We start from the raw sequence: 9,552 nt of genomic DNA, 5'->3' as shown, positions 1-9,552 counted from the left end.
CTTTCTTTCTTTTTCTTTCTTTCTTTTTCTTTCCTTCTTTCTTTCTTTTCTTTCTCTTTCTTTACTTTTCTTTTCTTTCTTCCTTTCTTTCTTTTCTTCCTTGATGGAGTTTTACTCTTGTTGTCCAGGCTGGAGTGCAATGCACAATCTCGGCTTACCGCAACCTTCGCCTCCTGGGTCCAACCAATTCTCCTACTTCAGCCTCCCAAGTAGCTGGGATTACAGGCACCAGCCACCATGGCCAGCTAATTTTTATGTTTTTAGTAGAGACAGGGTTTCACTCTGTTGGCCAGGCTGGTCTTGAACTGATCTCAGGTGATCCACTCACCTTGGCCTCTGAAAGTGCCGGGATTACAAGTGTGAACCACCAATCCCAGCCTTTTTTCTTTCTTTTTTCAAAGACTGAGTCTCACTGTGTTGCCCAGGCTGAAATGCAGTGGCACAATCTTGGCTCGCTGCAACCTCTGCCTCCTGGATTCAAGTAATTCTCCTGCCTCAGCCTCCTGAGTAGCTGGAATTACAGGCACCTGCCACTACACCCAGCACATTTTTGTATTTTTAGTAGAGACAGGATTTCACCATGTTGGCCAGGCTGGTCTCAAACTCCTGACCTCAAGTGATCCGCCTTGCATTGGCCCCCCAAAGTGCTGGAATTACAGGCATGAACCACTGTGCCTGGCCCCTCCAGTGTTTTCTTAAGTCCAGGCTAGCGGTCAGCAAACTCCTTCCATGAAGTGGTCAAGTCTTAGGCTTGGGGAGCCATATGATCTTTTTGCAGTTACTCAACCTTGCCAGTGCATAAACAGCCTTAGACAATAAGTATATGCATGAGTGTGGCTGTGCTCCAATAAAACTTTATTTACAAATAAGGTGGCAGGCCAGATTTGCTTGTAGTTTGCTCACCCTGGTCTAGACAGTCAACAAATCAATAAAACTGCTGATAAATGATGTTTGTTGATTTGTGGTGTGAATACTCCCACCATGGAGATGGGCAGTAAATAACACACCACTGGCTGGGTGTGATGGCTCACGCCTGTAATCCTAGCACTTCGGGAGGCCAACACCAGCAGATCTCTTGAACTCAGGAAGTTTGAGACCAGCCTGGATAACATAGTAAGACCCTGTCTATTAAAAAAGAAAAAAAATTAGCCTGACACAGTGGTGCCAGGGGTGCCAGGCTGAGGTGAGAGGAGGATCACCTGAGCCCAGGGAGGTGGAGTCTGGAGTGAGCTGAGATTGTGACACTACTTATCTGAGTAACAGAAGTGAAACCCTGCCTCAAAAAAAAAAAAAAAGTAAATTGTAGTAAACTTATCAGTAAGTGATGAGTTTTGAGTATTTATTCTTTATTATTAATACAATTTATTTAATTGTAATTGTATACAATTTAGTTTTTTAGGGGGTGGGGTAGAGTCTTGCTCTGTCACCCAGCCTGTGGTGCAGTGGCAGGATCTCGGCTCACTGTAACCTCTGCCTCCTGGGTTCAAGCAATTCTCCTGCCTCGGCCTCCTGAGTAGCTGGGATTACAAGCACACACCACTACGCCCAGCTAAAGTTTTGTATTTTCAGTAGAGATGGGATTTCACTGTGTTGGTCAGGCTAGTCTTAAACACCTGACGTGATTTGCCTGCCTGGGCCTCCCAAAATGCTGGGATTACAGGCGTAAGCCACTGTGCCCAACCATAATTTAATTTTTAATAATGGTTGTGTTCAACAACTGGCTTACATAGTTCAGCTTTCAAGAGCCAATAAAAGGCGGACCTGGCATACCGCTGTGTTCAGGGAATGGAATGCAATCCAGTGTGGCTGGAATATGAAGGGGCAGGGGACAATGGGAGATGTAGCTGGAAGGTTTTGGGGGTCGGACTAGGTTGACCCTCATGGGCCTGGTAAGGAGGGCGGCGTGGGGAGAGGTGGTTTCAAACAGGGGAGTGAAAGGATCAGATTGCTTTAACAAGGATCACTCTGAATGCAAAGTGGGAAGGTGTTTGGTGTGGAAACCTCGAGGCAGACCCACTAGGAGGCCGTTGCAGTGGAGACACTGTTGGACTGAGGCAGATGTTGTAGGGAGAGAGGTGGGCGGAGTCACAGTTATGCAGGAGTCGGGATCTACAGACATGGTGACAGATGGCACTCAGGGAAGGGGGAAGGAGGCATTGGGAGGTGCCAAGGTTTAGGCTTGAGCATCGGCTTGAGTGGGGGTTGCCAGTCATGGAAACTGACAGACTGGAGATGGAGCCAGTTTGGGTAAAAGATCAGATGTTTGATTGTGAGACTAGTGGGTTTGATCAATCTGGGGGACCCCCAAAGAAGGAGCCCTGGGCTGGAAACAGAGTTGGGATACAGGAGCCAGGGTGCTGCCGCTGTGGCCCCAGCTCATGGGGTGTCTTCACTCTCAGAGGTCTGCCCTGGCTCTGGGACACCTCCGGGAGTCACATTCCCTCTCTAGGTCTCAGTCTTCCCATTTGTTTTTTGTTTGTTTGTTTGCTTTTTGTTATTGAGATGGAGTCTCGCCCTGTTGTCCAGGCTGGAATGTTGTGGTGCGATCTCACCTCACTGCAATCTCTGCCTCCTGGGTTCAAACAATCCTGCTTCAGCCTCCCTAGTAGCCAGGATTACAGGCTTGTGCCACCACGCATGGCTAATTTTTGTATTTTTAGTAGAGACAGGGTTTCACCATGTGGGTCAGGCTGATCTCAAATTCCTTACCTGAAGTGATCCACCTGCCTCGGCCTCCCAAAGTGCTGGGATTACAGGCATGAGCCACTGCACCCGGTCTGAGTTTTCCCATGTGTAATGGAATATGAGAGCCTAACTCCTTTGCCCTCTGTTGCCTGGGTGTTGTGGCAATCCCATGAGATTGGGATGAAGGTGGAGGATGGGGGTGGGGAAGGGCAATCCTGTCCTGTCTTTTACCCTCTGGAGGGCACCAGGGGAACTCTTGCTGGAGAGAAGAGGATTGGCTGGCAGGAATCCTCAGGTTTCTGTAACCCTGCTGGGCCAGAGGAGCTAATCTAGAGTCCAGGAAGTTGAGAAAGGGGCCCCCCTTCCTCTTCTCCATGCCCTCCTCTGGCTGTGACTGTCTAGCCCCTTTCTTCAGGCACCCCTGCCCCACAGCCCCTCTCCATGTCTCTGGCACATTCTGGGAAGCTGCCTGGTTGTGTTGGCGGAGGACCAGCTTCTCTCTCCGTACCCCACCTTACCTTGGGTTCACAAAGCATTTGGGCTCTCTGCCCCTCCCTCCCACTCAAACCCGCTCCCAGGGGGCTTTTATAATGAGGCTGTTTAATAAGGAGGCTGCAGGAACTGCTGGGAGTGTATATCAGGGGGTCGGGTAATGTATTGTGGTGGCAGGACCTGGGCTTTGGAGCCTGAGCACTCTGGTTTCTGTCCTAGCTCAGCTTCTCCCAGCTGTATGAGCCTGGGCACTTCAACTTTTTGTATCTCAGTTTCCTCTTCTACAAGAGGGGATATGCCTGGATGATTAGTGGTATGTGCCTGTAATTCCAGTTACTCGGGAGGCTGAGGAGGGAGGATTGCTTGAGCCTGGGAGTTTGAGGCTGCAGTGAGCCATGATCACACCACTGCCCTCCGAGTAGCTGAGACTTGTCACTTGGGTGTAAGTGAGACCCTGTCTCTAAAATAAAACAGGAAGAGGAGCAGCAGCTACCTCTCAGGGTGTTGTAAAAATCAAATAAGTTAGCCGGGCATGGTGGCTCATGCTTGTAACCCCAGCACTTTGAAGGCCCAAGACAGGTGGATTGCTTGAGGTCAGGAGTTTGAGATCAGGCTGGTCAACATGGTGAAACCCTGTGTCTTCTAAAAGTATAAAAACTAGGTGGGTGTGGTGGCACAGGCCTATAATCCCAGCTATTTGGGAGGCTTAAGCAGGAAAATCACTTGAACCTGAGCAGCAGAAGTTGCAGTGGGCTCTCTGCCCCTCCCTCCCACTCAAACCCACTCCCAGGAGGCTTTTATAATGAGGCTGTTTAATAAGGAGGCTGCAGGGACTGCTGGGAGTGTGTATCGGGTGTCGGGTAATGTATTGTGGTGGCAGGACCTGGGCTTTGGAGCCTGAGCCCTCTGGTTGAAGTGCTCTTTGGAGCCTGAGCCCAGAGATCCTATAATCCTAGCTATTTGGGAGGCTTAAGCAGGAAAATCACTTGAACCTGAGCAGCAGAAGTTGCAGTGAGCTAAGATCCCGCCACTGCACTCTGGCCAGGGGGACAGAGCAGAAAAAAAAAAAAAAATAAGATGTGTACTTCCTTACGGCTCTATAATTCCATGGTGACAAGTACTAATCTCAGAACAGAAAAAAAAAAAAAAATCCATCTCAAATAAAATCAATTAAATTAAAATACATAAAGTGCAAAGAAGAGCACCTAGCACATGGGTCCCCAACCCCTGAGCCACAGACATTACTGCCTGAGCTCTGCCTCCTGTCAGATCAGCATTAGATTCTCTTAGGAGCATGAACCCTATTGTGAACTGCATGTGCGAGGGATTTAGGTTGTGCTCTCCTTATGAAAATCTAATGCCTGATGATCTGAGTTAGAACAGTTTCATCCCAAAACTATCCCCTTTAACCCCTCACACCATGGACGAATTATCTTCCACAAAGCCAGTCCCTGGTGCCAAAAAGGTTGGGGACAACTGACCTAGCATACAGTAAGTTATATGGCTTGGCTGCATGTCCCCCAACCAGATCTTATGTTGAAATGTGATTGCCAGCGTTGGGGTCTGGTGGGAGATGTTTGGATCATGGGGGTGGAGCCCTCATGAGTGGCTTGGTGATCAGCGAGTTCTTGCTCTGAGTTCACAGTGATCTGGTTGTTTGAAAGTGTGTGGCACCTCCCCTCAGAAGGCAGTGACCTCCACACTGCAGCCTGGATGACAGAGTGAGACTATGTCTCAACAAAAGAAAAAAGAAAAAAAATGACAAGATGTCTATCCCTTAGCTCCCTTCCCTCCCTCCTCCTGCTGCTCCTCAGTCCCCAGATTAAACCCCTGAGAGGGTTCAATCTGGGGAGGCAGATCAGCCCCCCTCAGATGAGGTCAGCAGCCTTGAGCCAGCTCCTCAGTGGAGATGATGTACAAGGTCTTCGTGTCTAGAAGAGTCCCCCTGTCTTCTGCTGTCACCATGTTAAGAGCTACACCCTTACAGCCAAAACATCCACATGACTGATTCTGTGAATATAACTTTTCCTGTGGTGGGAAGGTCACAGTTGATGATTAAAGAAACCTGGCACATCTATGCTCTGCTAGAGCCAGAACGGATCTCATGATCATAACTTGTTCCTTTTGGTTCATATCTCCCATGCATGGCAGAAACAGTGAAGTCTCTGGCATGCATCTTCTCAGTGAACCAATCAACCTTCCTTTGGGTATTGGTGAAGATGACAGCCTGGATGATGATCAGGGTTCCATACAAGTCACACAGTGGGCCCAGCTTCCACTCCTCTTGTTCTATGCTGATGTAGAATTCAACATCGTTGTTCTAATTAACGTGCCTTCTCCCAGTGGCATTTGCAGCGTTTTTTTTTTTTTTCTTCCCCACAGAGGGGTGGGATGGAGTCTTGCTCTGTCGCCCAGGCTGGGGTGCAGTGGCACGATCTTGACTCTCTGCAACCTCTGCCTCCTGGCTTCAAGTCATTCTCTTGCCCTAGCCTCTTGAGTAGCTGGGACTATAGGCATGCCCAACAACACCCAGAATCAGTCATGTGGACTCTTTCTTCTTGACAAGGATTCTGGCAGGGTCCCTCATGAATTTCTTGGTCACCTCAAGCACATCAAAAGGCACTATAGCTGACAGCAAAAGCATCTGAGTGTTGCTGTTGAGCTTTATTTATTATTATTATATTTTTAAATTTTTATTTATTTATTTATTTAGAGATGAAGTCTTGCTCTGTCTCCCAGGCTGGAATGCAATGGTGCAATCTCAGTTCACTGCAACCTCTGCCTCCTGGGTTCAAGCAATTCTCCCACCTCAGCCCCCAGAGTGGCTGGAATTACAGGTGCCTGCCACCACTCCTGGCTAATTTTTGTATTTTCAGTAGAGACGGGGTTTCACCATGTTGGCCAGGCTGTTGTCAAACTCCTGACCCCAAGTGATCCACCTGCCTTGGCTCCCAAAGTGCTGGAATTACAGGCATGAGCCACCATGCCCAGCCTATTATTTTTTTTTTAAGAGATAGGATCTCACTCTGTCACACAGACTGGAATGCAGTGGCATGATCATAGCTCACTGCAGCCTCCAACTCCTAGGTTCAAGTGATCCTCATGCCTCAGCTTCCCAAGTAGCTGAGACTACAGGTGCATGCCACCATGCCCAGCTAATTTTTATATTTTTTTGTAAAGGCTGTGGTCTCACTCTGTTGCCCAGGCTGGTCTCCAACTTCTGGGCTCAAGCAATTCTCCGTCCTTTGCCTCCCAAAGTGTTGGGATTACAGGTGTGAGCCACTGTGCCTGGCTGAGCTTTTGGTATATATCATAGATCTGGTTCTTGAATCTACGGCTTAACATTTCATCAGCTTCATCCAATGCAAACTTCTTGCTGTATTTGAGAGACAGATATCTCCAGCAAAACACATCAAATATGTGGCCAGGAGTACCACGATGACATAGGGAGCTTCCATTTCCAGCTTCTGCACTTCAGCACGCACGTGGGTGGCCCCAGTGCAAGTGTGACAGGAGGCACACAGGTAATCTCCTTATGCTATGGCCACCTTCTGCATCTACTGAACCAATTCTCAAGCGGGTGCCAGGACCAAGGCCTGGGTGGCCTTAAGATTCAATTGAATCTGCTGCAGAATGGATATGGCAAATGTGGCCATATCCCCAGCCCCAGACTGGCTTGAGCAATCAATCACATCATAACCTTTGATAGAAGGAAGATTGGTTTGAAGCTGGAAGTCAGAGGGCTTCCCAAAACCTTAGGTATAGAAGCCATGAAGGAGGAACTCCAAGAGGTCCCTGTCATCAAAGCTGTCGACAATCTCATTTCAGTTACTCTGGGTGATGCCTTCAGGCTCCATCCCCTCAGGATCATTGGTCTGAATTAGGAATCTGGATTCATACACCTGATCCTCAGAAACTAGCCAATCTGAACTTCCTTTTTTTTTTTCTTTCTCTTTTTGAGACAGAGTCTCACTCTGTCATCCAGGGCGGGGTGGCACCATCTCAGCTTACTGCAACCTCCACCTCCTGGGCTCAATCAATTCTCCTGCCTCAGCCTCCTGAGTAGCTGGGATTACAGGCGCCAGCCACCGTGCCCAGCTAACGTTTGTAGTTTTAGTAGAGACAGCATTTCACCATGTTGGTCAGACTGGTCTGGAACTCCTGACCTCAAGTGATCCACCCTCCTCGGCCTACCAAAGTGCTGGGATTGCAGGCATGAGCCACCACATCTGGCCTCAATCTTAACTTCTAAGCATGACATTCAAGGCCTTTCATAATTTGGCACTGGCATATTTCTCCCCAACCGGATGGTCCAATATCCCTGTTTCCTGGGACCCAGGCTTTCTCATACCCAGCACCTCTGCATGTTGCATGCATCGTTCCCTCTGTCTGGAGCACCTTCTTCCATCCTTGTCCTCATCTGGGACATCTCTTCTCCAGAGGGCCTCTCCTGACCTCAGGCAGGCACTCCTGGCCTCCATTTTGCTCCTTACATATTTTGTGCTTCCTACATTCATGAAAATCAAGGCTGGATTGGGTGCCACAGGTCACACCTGTAATCCCTGCACTTTGGGAGGCCAAGGCAGGAGGATCACTTGAGTCCAGGAGTTTGAGACCAGCCTGAGCAATATACTGAGAACCCTGTCTCTACAAAGAAGTAAAAAATTAGCTGGGTGTGGTGGCATTGGTGTGGTAGCTATAGTCATAGCTACTCGGAGACTGAGATTGGAGGATCACTCAAATTTGAGGCTGCCATGAGTGAGCTATGATTATGCCACTGCACTCCAGCCTGGGCAACAGAGTGAGAACCTGTCTCCAAAAAATAAATAAATAAATAAATAAATAAAGGCTACTTATTGCCCATACCATGGCTTTGGGGAAAGTAGAAAAAGTCACCCCTTCCTCAAAATGCTTTCTTCCATCTGCTGAAAAACTCTTGTAATAGATGTGTCAAACTGTGACATCTAAAACATGAAAGGTGTCAACCCTGGAGGGGCCCTGATGAACTCAGAGATGATACCTTGGGAGAACCTCTGTGAGCCAGGCAGTGTGCCAGGGGCATTATCTCAGATACTGTTCACAAAACCCATGCAGGAAACTATTTTTCACAGTTGAGGAAAGCGAGGCTCAAAGGTTAAGCTCAAAGTATGTAACTGGTATATGGCAAAGCCCGGGTTTCAACTCCAGAGCCCCAGTGGTTAACCACTAGGCAAGATCATACTGGTCTGGAACTTGAGTCATGTTTGGCCAGGTTTGCTGCCTCCACATCTTCACTAGACCTTAAAATGAGCTCCTTAAGGCAGAGACCACATTTCACTCACTGCCAAAGCTCTGGGACCATTCAGAGTAGGCACAGAGTGGGCAGAACCAAGTGTCTGTTGGTGGAAGGAGCCTCTTTGCAGGAGTCCTAGGGGCTAGGGTTTAAGGGGCTGAGGGCCGTTCCCCTGGATTGTGGCTGAAGCTGTAGCTATTTCTGCCAAAGAGTTCCAGAGCCCCTGCTCAGCTTTAGGATTTGTCCTTGTTCCTGAGTTAAACAGAGAACCCTCTCCTAGTGCCTGATTATTCAATTTGCCCCTGATTCCAGATTTTTCTGAGGCCAGAGTTGTGCTCTCTGCTGAAGTAGGGCAAGGTTTATAAAGGAAGGTCCACCTGCCTGAGGGTCAGGGAGGCCAGGAGAGGCCTATCGCAGTGGTTCGGTTGTCTTAAACCTCATGTTGACATTTGATCCCGAATGTTGGCATTGGGCCCAATGGGAGGTGTTTGGGTCATGGGCGTGGATTCCTCATGAAAAGATTATGCCCTCCCTGGGAGATAAGTGAGTTTTCTCACTCTTAGTTCCAAAAGCTGATTGTTAAAAAGAACCTGGCACCTTCTCTGACCCCCTTGCTTCCTCTCTCACCCTGTGGTCTCTGCATATTTGGGGTCCTGAGCAGAAGTAGCATGAGACTCTGGCCAGATACATATACCAATACTGAACTTCCCAGTAATCAGGATTGAGTCAAATAAACCTTTTTCTTTACCAGCCTCAGTCATTCCTTTATGGCGACACAAAATGAACTAGGACATCCATCAAAGTAGACTTGGCCAGGCGCGGTGGCTCATGCTGGTAAGCCCAGCACTTTGGGAAGCCAAGGCAGGGGGATCACCTGAGGTCGGGAGTTTGAGACCAGCCAGGCCAACATGGTGAAACCCTGTCTCTACTAAAAATACAAAAATTAGCTGGGTGTGGTGGCAGGCGCCTGTAATCCTAGCCACTCAGGAGGCTGAGGCAGGAGAATCGCTTGAACCCGGGAGGTGGAGGCTGCAGTGAGCCGAGATCACACCACCGCACTCCAGGCTGGGTGACAGAGTGAGACTCTGTCTCACCAAAAAAAA

At 48.7% G+C, this 9,552-nt stretch overlaps 1 pseudogene; it reads right to left on the bottom strand.

The window, feature by feature from the left end:
• Positions 1-5,251: 5,251 nt before the first annotated feature.
• The window catches only part of LOC108310158, a 5,300-nt pseudogene continuing 999 nt past the window's right edge, over positions 5,252-9,552 (bottom strand).

Source organism: Cebus imitator, unplaced genomic scaffold (genome assembly GCF_001604975.1).
Source record: "Cebus imitator isolate Cc_AM_T3 unplaced genomic scaffold, Cebus_imitator-1.0 Scaffold102, whole genome shotgun sequence".
Lineage (NCBI taxonomy): Eukaryota > Metazoa > Chordata > Mammalia > Primates > Cebidae > Cebus > Cebus imitator.
The sequence above is the reverse complement of the archived record's forward strand: the minus strand, read 5'-3'. Positions and strand labels throughout refer to the sequence as shown.